A 13,944-nucleotide genomic window follows, 5' to 3' on the forward strand; every position below is an offset into this window, starting at 1 on the left:
TTCCAATTTATGTGATTATCTCTCGATGAAGAAAGAAATTAATTAAAAGAAAAACGACGTATCATTTTATATATTCACCTGGAATTCTGCAAGTCCATCAAAATGATGGAGAGAGAAAGTGAACAAAAAAATTTTGGTTTCATCAACCATTATAATGCAGCTAAAAAAAAAGCAAATTAAAAGGAAGAACAAGTTATTTTTATAATTTTTTAAGTATAGGATAAATGTAAATCTAAAAATTAAAAGGTCAAGGATGAACTTTTAATCATATCTGGTAAAAAAAAATTTAAAAACAAATTCAATAGTTAGTACTTAAAAAACGAAAGAGAAAAATAAATTGTCAAAAATTTGTCTCTAATTTTTAAATGGTACGGTCTCACGATATGACTATTTTTATTGGGCTGACACAATATATATTTTTTGTCTTAAAATGATCACTTATTTATAACGTTAAAATGATCACTTATAATTTTAATGTAATTAATTTTTATAGTCTTAGAATAATTACTTATAACCTTAAACGATCACTTATAATTTTAAAGTAATCAATTGAAAAAATAGGCTATTATATAAACCCGTCTTATGGTGAGACATTCTATACAAAACAATCTCAAAATTTGTACCTTCAAAATCAATTTTTCTAATGATAAAACCAACCTTCAATCCTCCACCAAATGAAATGGACAATGGTTGCGAACATACGCATGGCACAACATATGGTTGGAGGGCCCATGGATATGCAATATGCATGGCACTAGTGCCAAATCAAATATTAATTTCACTTGTAAATAGTAATATTTATATTTAATTAATCAAGTCAATGGCATTTTAATATAAATTTTATTTATGGCAAGTGTACAGCGTACACATAGCGACAGGTCAAACACAAGAAAACTAATTTTAATATCTTTGCGCAACTTTAGATGTACACAATGAAATAAAACAATATATGATTTATTTTTGGAAAAACTAACATTAATGTAGCTTACAAAGGATACGCATCGAGTCGTCGCTTAAAAAGCGGTGACTTGTTGCTCATTAGTCTACTGACGAACTTCAAACAACCATCATTTCTTGCTTGGGTGTCAAAATTGTGCATATAATTTACTGTTGAAAAGCTCTTAATGTCTAATTTCTTATGCGTGCATGCTAGTTGAATCAATATGATCTCCCTATCAAAAGTTATGCTCGAAAGAGTAAACTTGTGTTAAATTTCATTTAAATATTTTTGCATTTTGAAAACTTTTTAGCTCTTTTGCTTATCTTTTGTGTAAAACTTCATCAATCAAATCAAAATCACCCTACTAAACTCCATAGTCATCTAGATAATTAGAATTATGTAAGAAACTATCAACTCTCAAAATTAATAAATATAACCGAAATGAGTAAAATTGTATAAACCCTTCAAAATAAGCACAAAACGACTTAGAACAACCATCATAAAGAAGTTTAAATCATAAGAATAAGTGAAAATAATTTGATGCAAATCTAAGGCATACTAGATCCTCTAGATTGCATAGATGAGAATTAACCCAATATAAGACTTTGAAACCCAATGATTTACACACAAGACTGATTTACACAGCCTTTGTCAATCACAAACACAACCACGAAACTGGTTCTTGATATGATTGTGATGAACTAGTCAGGTTTGGCTTCACTCACCACACCTGTCTAATTCCCTTACTCAATTCAAGGATACTTCCTTGGATTGGATGATTTCTTGAAATTTCGGTGATTGTTCCACAATCAGGGAAATCCAAAAGAGATGCTCCACACCTCTTGATGAAGTTTTGCACACACAAACACTTCTAAACACAATTTATTTCAAAACTGAATTACTTGATTAATACTTGACTGCCTGTTTACAAGGGAAATCCTAGGCATATTTATAGATTTTGGCTTACTACTAGCCGTTACAACTCATGCCTTAAACACGTGATTTATTTGTAACACCCCCATAATTAGGTCAAATTTTAAAAAGATTTTTTTTTAGGAAAACATAAACCAAACTCTATCATGGGAGTGTTATCGCCACATCTATTTCTAAGAAAATAAATGTAAGGCTTAACGACTAAGAAATAACTTAATAACTTTAAATCCAACAGAGGGTCTTACAATAAGAAAAGACTGAAACGCAATCTATGTCTATATAAAATTTAAACAACTTAAAATAAGATTTAAACTGAGATACGACTATAATAAAAGCTACGTTTCTAGGTGATCCTCACTCTACGATTCCCACGTCATTAATAACTTGCAACATAAGAATGCAAGAAAAACAAGGGAAGAACTCCCAAAATCAAGAAATTAAGTAATTCTAACTCCATCCCGTAACAGAATCAAGTTTGAAAAAAAGTTAAGAAATACTCTTAAAATATAATCAAATTGAAAATAATTTTAGAAAATAATATATAGTTGGTTAAACATCAATTTGTATAAACAATATAAATTCAAATAAACCAATTAATTAATTTGATAGTTAATAATGAAGACACATGAATCCAATTATTAGTTTGAGGGAACGAGAACGCCAGTAGGCCAAGGTTTTACTCCTATACCTACTTTATCAAGAGGTCGTCACCCCAAATAAATCATCAAGGCCAGTAGAGTAGTCTCAGGTAATCCTAGTGTGCACACCCCTTCTATTTGGATCACAACAAATAGCAAGAAGACCAAACATCGTATCAAGTAGCAGAAATAATAACCCGTCGACAGCTATACTAACCAAACAGAGCAACCTGTTCATCACCCTTATACTTGGATCACAACAAATATAAGAGCTTCATTTCCCTCGTGTTACACTTTACGTGATTTAATATATTTTAATAATTAGTCGCGAGCACACAAACATATAGTAAAACATACATTATACATTTTATTTTATAACCATAAATTTTCCCAATAAACATATCTCGATAATATTCAATTGCATTATTAATATCATAATATTTTTCTCCCAAATTCAAACGCATTTAAAATCATTATTAAAATAATAATTTAACTTTTATCAAAATAATAATATTATAAATATTTCTCTTTCAAATTAAACCGTATTTAATTTCGTTATCAAAATAATAGTATAAATTTTATCAAAATAATAATTATAAATTGAAAGTTTGACAAAAATAATAGTAAATATAATTTGAGAATAAATAAAACATAATATCATACGAAATAATATCATAGAAAATCATGCATCCCATTTAAACATATTAATTATTACTTATCACATAATACTAACGGGATAGTCCTAATTAGATGGACATTGAGAATTACCTTGTAAAACGAGCCTAGAATATAAATGTACACTCTTATCAAACTTCCTTTACGAACTTAACGTTCGAAGTATAATTGTTGTTTGTAATTTGTATATAGAAAATGTCTAAAGATTAAAAAATACTATCAAGGTGAAAAAGAAATTGATAATAATAGATGTAAAGAAAGACAAATGGTTAATGAGAGGAAAAGCATAAAAAGAAGAAGTATGAAAATTAATACGGTCAAATAATTTAAAGAGTAAATTGGTTAATTTATAATAGAGCAATAATGTTGGTTACAATTAGAGGAAAAGTGGGAAGGATAATGGAGACAAATGAGGAGTTATTTTAGGAAGTGGAAAAGGAAGTTTAATTTTAAATTTTTTTTTAGTAACGTGTAAATGAGTTTTTCTAAACTTAATTATTTTTTTTTATATTAAAACTACTCCTAAATTTTTGGGTTTGTTTTCTTTTTTTAGTCTTATTTTATTTTATTTATTTATTTTATTAAAACCTAAATTGTTTCTCTTTTTTTTGAACGTATAATTTTCTTAACCAATTTATTATTTAGTTTAAAGTTTCTAAATTTTAAATTATTAATTATTTATTTTTCTATTTTTATTTATTTTTTTATTATTATTAAAAATATCTCGAATATTACATTATTAATTAACAAAAACAAAAATAACAGAAAACAGAAATCACGTCAGCTACAGAAGGAAGCTTTGTTTTTCTGTCTGACAGGGCTCCTTAGCTCATGTCCTTTGTCACGTGCTTGGATTCCTTGGCCTTGACCATTGTTCTCCTTTGTAGTCTGTCTCGCAGGCTACCTCTGTGTCCCTTAGATTGACCAAGAAAGCTCTTGTACCCTTCGTGTTTAGCCCATATAAGGTGACTTGGCAGTCAGTTTGTTCAATCTGGTCTGTTCTTGGTATTGAGTTGCTGGGCAGCCTTTGTTGGTCTTCTTGGGCTGAGTTTGGGTCTTCTCTTGGGCCTACCTTGCTACTTTCTCTTGAAACATGTACATTTATTTCAACTCCTCCCTCTTGGGAAAGAACTGTCCTCAATTCTTCAACAGGAGAGTATAGGGTTAAATCTCCTATGTTGAATGTGGAGGATATGTTGTACTCCTTTGGCAGCTTTATCTTGAATGCATTATTTCCATATTGTTGTAGCACTGGGAAGGGGCCTATGGCTCTTGGCATGAGCATGTTCTTTCTCAAATGGGGAAATTTCTCTTTTCTGATGTGCACCCAAAGAAGATCACCTTCCTTGATAGGCTGTTTTGCCCTGTGGTGTTTGTCAGCCTGCATCTTGTACCTTCTATTGGTCTCTGTAATGTGTTCCTAGATCTGCTTGTGTAAGGATTCCATGGTCTTAACTTGGTCTACTGCATCTGTATTCATTATGTTCAAACAAGGCAAGTCAATTATGGATATAGGCAACAAAGGGTTAGTGCCATAAACACACTCGAAAGGTAAGTGTTTAGTAGCATGGCTGGGACTTTTGTTGTATGCAAATTCAGCATGACAAAGTTTCAAATCCCAATCTTTGAGGTTCCTACTGACCAAGACCCTAAGAAGGGTACCGAAGGTTCTGTTTGCAACCTCAGTTTGCCCATCAGTTTGTGGATGATAAACAGTGCTAAACAAAAGCTTTGTTCCCAACAATTTCCACAAGGTCTTCCAAAAATAGCTTGGAAACTTACTGTCCCTATCAGATACAAGTGAGCTATATTTTGTGCATCATCCACCTTAGAGCAAGCTACAAAGTGTGCCATTTTTGAGAACCTATCCACAACAACCATGATTGAGTCCTAACCCCTCCTATTCCTGGGTAAAGCCATCATGAAATACATACTAACATGTTCCCAAGGCTTATGGGCTACAGGTAGAGGTAGGTACTCTCCCTTATGAGAGGTGACTTTGGCCTTAAGACAAGCTTCACACTTCAGAACATGTTTGCCTACTGTTCCCAACATTTTAGGCCAGTAGAAGTATTGTGCTAACATATCAAGGGTCTTTTGTATCCCAAAGTGTCCTCCTAAGCTTCCCTCATGGACCTCCTTTACTAACACTATTCTCAAGAGTATTTGTAGTATGCACAACCTGTTCCCATTGAACAGATAGCCTTGCTGCACAGAGAACAGCCGCTGAGGTTCATTCATACTCTGCTTATATATTTGTGAGAAATCAGGACATTGTTCATACTAACTTTTGATCATTTCAAACCCCAAGATCCTGGTAAATCTCTGCAAGGTTCCATCTTCCCCTACTATGTAAGTGCCATCTGGTTCATCTTTGGGGGTGGGTGGGTAAATCTCCTCTTCCTTCCTATTCCTAGAGACTAGAATCTTCTTGGGCTTAGTGTCCTTCCTGATTTCCTCCCATTTCCTCATGGTGAAGGCTCTAGCATTAGGACAATCTTTTTTATAATGGCCTCTCCCATTGCATTTAAAACATACTATATCCTTTGGAGGTGCATCTGCTCTCAGAATGTTGGTTTTTTGAACATTACTTGGTGTATTCCTAGGTGCAACTGTAGTGTTTGAATTGCTAGGAGTGAAGGTCCTAGTGGTCCTGCTATAGGAAGTATTTGATTGTTGCTTCTTCCTACTGGCATATCTCTCAATCTCAATGGCTAAATTGCCTGTTGCATGCACTATGAGGTTGGCTGTAAACATCAGTTTCCCTCTAATGTCTTCCCTTAGCCTTGCTATGAACTTACCCACTCTTAATTCTTCACTGTCATTAACATCACACAGAACAGTAAGTCTTTCCCATTCCTGAATGTACTCCTGCACTGATTTGGTTCCTTGTGTTAATGTGTTAAACTGGACATACAATTGCTGTCTATAAGTGGGTGGTACATACTTCCTCTTTATGTGTTTCTTTAGTTTTTCCAAGGTGGCAATCCTACCCCTCCCTTCCCTAGTTCTTTGTCTCTGCAGTCCTTCTAATCAAGTGGAAGCTATCTTAGTCATCTTTACTTTGGCCAACTTAAACTGATGATCAGGTGGGGTTTCTTTGTACTCAAAGTATTGGTCCATTCTAGCTTCCCGGTCTAAGTAATGTTCTGGGTCATGAGAATAACCATCAAAGTCAGGGATGTCGATTTTTATGGTTCGATCTTCGTGGTTTCTAGGGTTAGGGTTTTGTGGTCTTTCAATTTGATTGTTCATTCCCATATTATTCATCCCCTATAACAGTCTGTGCATGTTCTCTTCCAACCACTCAAATCTTCCCTCCATATCCATATTCATTATTAAACAACACAAAAGATTAACAATCAGAAATCACAAAGAAAATTTTGAATTTACGCACGCAGAAATCAGGAAACTAATGTCAGAAATCAAAATTATATGCACAATTATTCCTAATCTGTGTTAACACGAAAATTCAATGAATTCAATGATAGGTACAGGCAATAATACTCTCTGAAAATGTATTGTAACAATACTACCTATTCTTGATTGAGTTGCAACGCAGATTATGTCACACTTCTTACCACCGAGAAATTTTCAGAACAAACACCTATTTGTTCTTGATTTTTCCTTCTGTGTACCTTTCCCTTCCTCGTGTCCAAGGCTCTGATACCAAGTTGATGCAAATCTAAGACAAACCAGATCCTCTAGATTGCATAGATGAGAATTAACCCAATATAAGACTTTGAAACCCAATGATTTACACACAAGACTGATTTACACAGCCTTTGTCAATCACAAACACAACCAAGAAACTGGTTCTTGATATGATTGTGATGAACTAGTCAGGTTTGGCTTCACTCACCACACCTGTCTAATTCCCTTACACAATTCAAGGATACTTCCTTGGATTGAATGATTTCTTGAAATTCCGGTGATTGTTCCACAATCAGGGAAATCCAAAAGAGATGCTCCACACCTCTTGATGAAGTTTTGCACACACAAACACTTCTAAACACAATTTGTTTGACAACTGAATTACTTGAGTAATACTTGACTACCTCTTTACAAAGGAAATCCTAGGCATATTTATAGATTTTGGCTTACTACTAGCCGTTACAACTCATGCCTTAAACACGTGATTTATTAATTACAAAAACAAAAATAACAGGAAACAAAAATCAAGTCAGCTACAAAAGGAAGCTTTGTTTTTCTGTCTGACTGGGCTCCTTGGCTCATGTCCTCTGTCACGTGCTTGGATTCCTTGGCCTTGATCATTGTTCTCCTTTGTAGTCTGTCTTGCAGGCTACCTCAGTGTCCCCTAGATTGACCAAGAAAGCTCTTGTACCCCTCGTGTTTAGCCCATGTAAGGTGGCTTGGCAGTCAGTTTGTTCAATCTGGTCTGTTTCTGGTATTGAGTTGTTGGGCAGCCTTTGTTGGTCTTCTTGGGCTGAGTTTGGATCTTCTCTTGGGCCTGCCTTGCTACCTTCTCTTGAAACATGTGCATTTGTTTCACAATTACACTTATCACAAGTGAATATTTGTTGAATTAGTTTTTAATTTAATTATAATGTCAATAATTTAACTAATTAAACTCACTTAGACTTCAGAAACGAAGAATCTAAGGAGAATCCCACATCCAAAATACATAATGCAAGTTCATTGTATAACCAAGAGATTATGAAATGTAATTATACGTTGAATTGCAAGACTAAAATACTTCCCAATTATTAGGGCTAGGGTTATCACAAATTAAGAGAGATCATAAGAGAGCGATTGTAATTTGTGAGTGAGAATCTTGATTCATCTTGTAGTTCTTTGCGGTTCATAGTGAAATTGTTCGTTCTCGATGCCGGTGGTTGTAGCTATCACATTGATAGTGAATTCCATTAAATCTCTGGTGTTATTTCTTATTATTTGGTTAAATTTCTTTGTTGTATCATTATTGTTCATCGATCTTGTTTTTGTTGTCACACAACAAACTTTGAATACAATACTAATGATTTTGGGAGTATAATACTCAAATTTTCTCAAACACGATAAGATTTAATATTTCACAAAATAAATGAGTAGCTTTAGTTAGGAGTACTTAGAAGTTGGTATTTGTAAGGGAAAATGGAGTTTTTGTTGTCCGCAAGTTCTGGTGACCGAACATAACATCTCACAATGAATGGCCCTACAAAGGACCATGTGAATTATAGTACTTGATCTACTGATATTGCTTTACAGGGACAGACCCCGAAATTTAGAAATGGGGTTGCACAAATTTATTTAATATGTAAAATAAAATTAAAATTTTATTTTTTACATTACGTCAATAAAGCATGAAATAGAATATGTAATAATAATATATTTATTAACGGTCCTTTTGTACCAAAAAAACTAATATTTAAATATCATATAGGTACTGATCATTTTCCTTTAAAAAATATGATCATTATTTAAAATTAAACAAACATGTTAAAAAAATAATACATATATAATTTTGTAGGGAGAAAAAGAATGTATAAACTATAATGTAATCTTGATTTATTTCTTAACAAAGTATAATTTATTTCTTAACAAAAAGCTTGCTTTATACAAAAACATTAAGAAAACTAAACAAAGTTTTACATCTATTTATTTTTTTACTGAAATAAACTTAATATTATAACTAATTATATATGTTTTTATTTAATACTTCCTTCAATTCATTATAACAGTCTCATTTGATTTTTACACTTTATCCAATTTATTAATTTAATGCTAAATATATGTATTTTCTAATCGAGTATAATTAAAAATTACAAAAAACTGATATTAATAAAATTTATATTGACACGAATTAAATAAGAATTCACTTAATCATATTTTGACATCTAAATTAAAAACAAATACAAATTAATTGATCGAAGAATAATGTTTAAAAATTAAATGAGATAATTTCTTTGAATTTGAGGATGTATAATTGATGCGTGAATGGGTTGAATGCTCCAAGAACCCGATAATTCCCTCCAAGAACCTATGTCAAGACTGGTCTTGACACAATGACACAACACACAAGCCTTCTGTTTTGAATGAAAAACAGAAGGTTGGCCAGAACAACTCCAAGGAATGGTTCCTATGCCGTAGATAGAGACAGATGATCTTTACTTGATCAACTGGCCCCTTCCTCACACTCAAATTGAAATTCACTCTCTCAATTCTTGTGGAACGAAACTGAATACTCACTTTGCTTCACTCACAAAGGAACTATTCAGGACAGCAATAGAGAACAATTACTTGAAGGAATTTGTATTGAACAATCTGAATGAATTGATACAAATGAGGGTGTCCCTTTATATAGGACCCTAACGGCTAGTTTAGGCGCCGAACAAGCATAACTACCTCCGTGTCTAATTATTAAAGTGTGTGCAATACATGAGAATTAAAACAAAATACAATTAACAACTGAAATCAGCCTTATCAGTACACTGACGAACACATGACCTTGTAGCTATACTCGTGGGTTCTGTGAGGACTATTGGCATTGTCCTTGGACCCTGGCTTTTTGGTCCATGTATAGAGATGCCCTCCTCTGAGTTTCCACGTTTATTTATGCACCAGGTTGGGCTCTCAACGTTGTGTAAGGTAGGCTGACAGACAGTTTGTCGTTCTGTCTGTTCTGCTGTCTGTTGGTCATGCTACAGGCTTCTGTTTTGCTTGAGTGTTGCTGGGAGGTCCTCCATTGATTCCTCCTGGTCTTTCCATGCCTTGATACTCATGCTTGGTCCAGATTGGAGGTGGTCTTCCTAAGCTTTCATGCCCAAGTCCGTAAGTTCAGCAATGCCCAAGTCAGTAGCAATAGGTTCAGTAATGATATTGATCCAATTATGCTCCTCATGGTTTATCTCGGATTATAGGTGTTAATAATTGGATCAATAATATTATTGTTTGTCTAGGGTCAAGGCAAACTCATGTACTGTATTGAAATTTTGGTTGCGTTAATACTCCTATATCTAATTGTCCACATATTGACAAGTAAATTACATTTGTTGGAGTGGTTTGTAATGCGTGCAACATGCGTCAGTGCTCATTGTGGTTTCAAGTACCATTCGTTTCAAAAGAAATTTTTTTAATTTTTTTTAACGGGGTTGCTGGGGCCACCCAAACCCAGGCATTTAAGGAAAAAATAAAATAGATAAGATAAATTATTAAAAAATAAAATAAAGAAATAAGACGAAAATCAACTTATTTATAAAAACAAGCGTCCAATTTACAAACCTGAGGTTTGATTAGTAACTGCGAACAGGTGCTTAATTTTTTTAAAAAGGCAAAAAAGTTGTTCGCAGTTACTAACTACGAACAGGATCGTTGAATTTTTTGACCCTGTTCACAGTTACTAACTGTAAACACCATCAAGCATAATGGGTCTGTTAGTGACTGCGAACATGGTCAAAAAAGTCAACAGTCCTGTTCGCAGTTAATAACTACGAACAACTTTTTTGCCTTTTTAAAAAATTAAGCAACTGTTCGCAATTACTAACTGCGAACAGAACCAAATCTCAGGTTTGAAAATTAAATGTTTATTTTTTAAAATAAGTTAATTTACGTCTTATTCCGCGCCTTTTTTTATAAATTAACTTATTTATTTCAATAATTCGCATCCAAGTAGGTCCATCTCTGCTCCTTCATGTTAACCATAATAATTAATGCAAATTTATATTCACAATTCTTATTCCCACGAACCTACTTAACTCCACCATCAGTTCCCAATTCTCAATCCTCAATTCCCGATTCCGATTTTCATCATCTCTTGTCAAATTCCGATCCCTCAAAGTAAACTAAGATTATTATTTTTTTTTTATTCATTATTCATTATATGTGAACTTATTATCATTACTAATTTCGCTTTATTACTACTTCTGTTAAATAATTTTTTTTTGAAACATAAATGTTTTAAAGTGAGGATGACTATGATTTCAAAAAGAAAAAGTGAGGATGACTATTTTTAAACATTGTGAATTATCGATCATCATGTGTCGAATACCAAGTTGCTTTACATCGCATTCCTTCCAATTAGGTGAATATATGTATTTTGTTGAAATATAAAGCATCCTTAATTAAGATTCGATCCTAGGACTTTGTCTGTCAAAGACGATATATGTTTTAACTGAAACCAAAACAAATTCTCTAGAAGAATATGTGTATTGATTTGATGAACTCTAAATGAATAATATAACAGGTGCTCTCTTGAGAGGCCATCTTTTGTAATGATGGCTCTCAAAAGCACAGTCTAAATCTAATTTATTTTAATTAAAAAAAAATTGCTGATGAAATCAAAGCACGCGTATCAAGTGGAATGTGAAAAGTCATTTAATATATTTGAGGTTATAATAATATTTATTTAGATTATAACATAATACATTTGGTGTTATACTACCATATATTTGGGGGTTATAACATGATATATTTGAAGTTATAAGTTATAACCCCAAATATATGATGGTATAACACCAATTGTATTATATTATAAACCCAAATAAATATTGTTATAACCCTAAATATATTATGTGACTTTTCACATTTCACTTAGCATATGCGCTTTGATTTCAGCAGCAGTTTTTTAAAAATTAACATAAGTTAGATTTGGACTGAGCTTTTGAGAGTCGTCTTTACAAAAGACAGTGTCAAGTAAGAACTTGTGATAAAAAAAAATAAAAAATTACTCTAAATAATCCAATCTTTTTACAATAATCCTAACTATGGATTAACCATGAATAATCCAAACTGGGTCTTTACCAAGAAGAGACCGGAGTAACCTGTAACTTGTTACAACATGTACATTTTGCCAAAAAAAAAATTAAAATAAGATTATAAAACTTAAAAAGTTAATTAAAAATTAAAAAACATGAAAAAAAAAATCCTAACGACCCAAACCCCTCCCTAACTGCCACCCCCCTCCCCACTGCCACCACCTTCTTCCCTTCTCTTGTTAGCAGCCCGCAGCCACCATTTCCACCATCACACTGACCAACCTCACCTCCTTCCTCCCCAACCAACAACCCTGTAGCCCACAAGAGTACCAGATCGTCACCACCACCATTATCAATCTCTTCAAACACACACCACCAGTCAACATTTGTCCTCATTTGTAATTGAGATGTAATCCAATTGAAGTGGAGGTGAAATTGGCGTGGTGATGGTGATATGCAGCATTATTTACCATCGCCAATTGTAATTGAGATGTAATCCAATTGTAATATAGATTCTGAATCTAAAATAGTAAGTGATGAATGAAGAGTAAGGATTAACAACGCAATATTTTTTTATTGTTTCTTTAATTTTTTATTTTTGATGAAGAGTAAGGATGAAGAGTGGCGTGTGTAGGAAATAGCTTGTTTTAATTTAGTAATTTTTGTAATTGGAGAGGAATTTGTTTGCGTAAAATAAGAGAGTGGATGATTGAATATTGCTAACACTTGTATTGCTTGAATGTATGTGAAGTATATCATATGCCTAGTTATATAGTTGTAAGTATGAGACTTTACTTTATTCTTACTAAATTATTCTATCTAGAATATTCTTATCCTACCTCTAAGTTTCTTATGCTAGATATTATTATTACATTATTCTAGATTTTTCTTAATTACTAGTATTTTAACACTCCTTCTAATCTGAAAAATCTTGAGCTCTAAGTTATCTCTTAAACTCAATAAATTTTTCTGATGATATGGGCTTTGTGAAGATGTCTGCAAGCTATCCCCTATCTTGCAGAATCTTAGCTCGATCTCTTTCTTGTCTGCTAACTCGCGAATATAGTGATGTCGTATCTCGATGTGTTTTGATCTGCTATGAAACACTGGATTCTTCGTCATTGCTATTGTTGACATGTTGTCACAGAACATTGTAGTTGGTGTTTCTTACTTATGTTGTAGATAGATCAATATCCTTCTGAGCCAGACTGCTTCACATGCTGCACTTGTTGCTGCAATGTACTCTGCTTCTGCTGATGATAAAGCTACCATTGCCTGCTTTTTTGATGACCATGAGACCATCTTGGTTCCAAGCTCAAATACGTACCCGTTGTGCTTTTTCTATCATCTACGCTTCCAGCCCAATCGCTATTAGTGTATCCTGTGAGCTTAAAATCTTTTTCAGTCTCGTACATGATTCTATAACTTTTCATTCCCTTAATGTATCTGAGAATCCTCTTTACTGTTGTTAGATGATCCTTACTCGGTTCACTCATGAACCTGGATATGATGCTAACAGCGTTGACTATACATTGTATGTGTGAGATAAATGAGAGAACCGACCAAGCTTTGATACATTGCTCCGTCGACTTTTGGTTTGCCATCATACTTTGATAACTTCTCATTGATTGCTATTGGTGTAGCCAGCGGTTTACACTCATTCATGTTGAATTTCTTAAGAAGGCCTTCTGCATACATCTCTTATATAGAAATATTCTTCATGGGCTTTGTTTGATTTGTATGCCAAGGAAGTATTTCGTGGTGCCGAGGTCTGTCATCTTATACTCCTTCATCATAGCCTTTATAAATTCTTCGATCATTGTTGGATGCGTGCCTGTATAGATTAGATCATCCACATACAGGCATAAAATGAGAAAGTTGTTACCTTGCGTCTTAATGTATAGTGAGGGTTCACTCAGACTCTTGATAAAACCATGCCGGCTAAGATAATTATCGATATTGTTGTTCCACGCTCGAGGTGCTTGTTTGAGTCCGTAGAGTGCTTTTCGAAGGCGGTACTATGTCTTCTTGGCCTTCGATGACGTAT

The sequence above is a fragment of the Amaranthus tricolor genome, chromosome 4, assembly GCF_026212465.1.
Source record: "Amaranthus tricolor cultivar Red isolate AtriRed21 chromosome 4, ASM2621246v1, whole genome shotgun sequence".
NCBI lineage: Eukaryota > Viridiplantae > Streptophyta > Magnoliopsida > Caryophyllales > Amaranthaceae > Amaranthus > Amaranthus tricolor.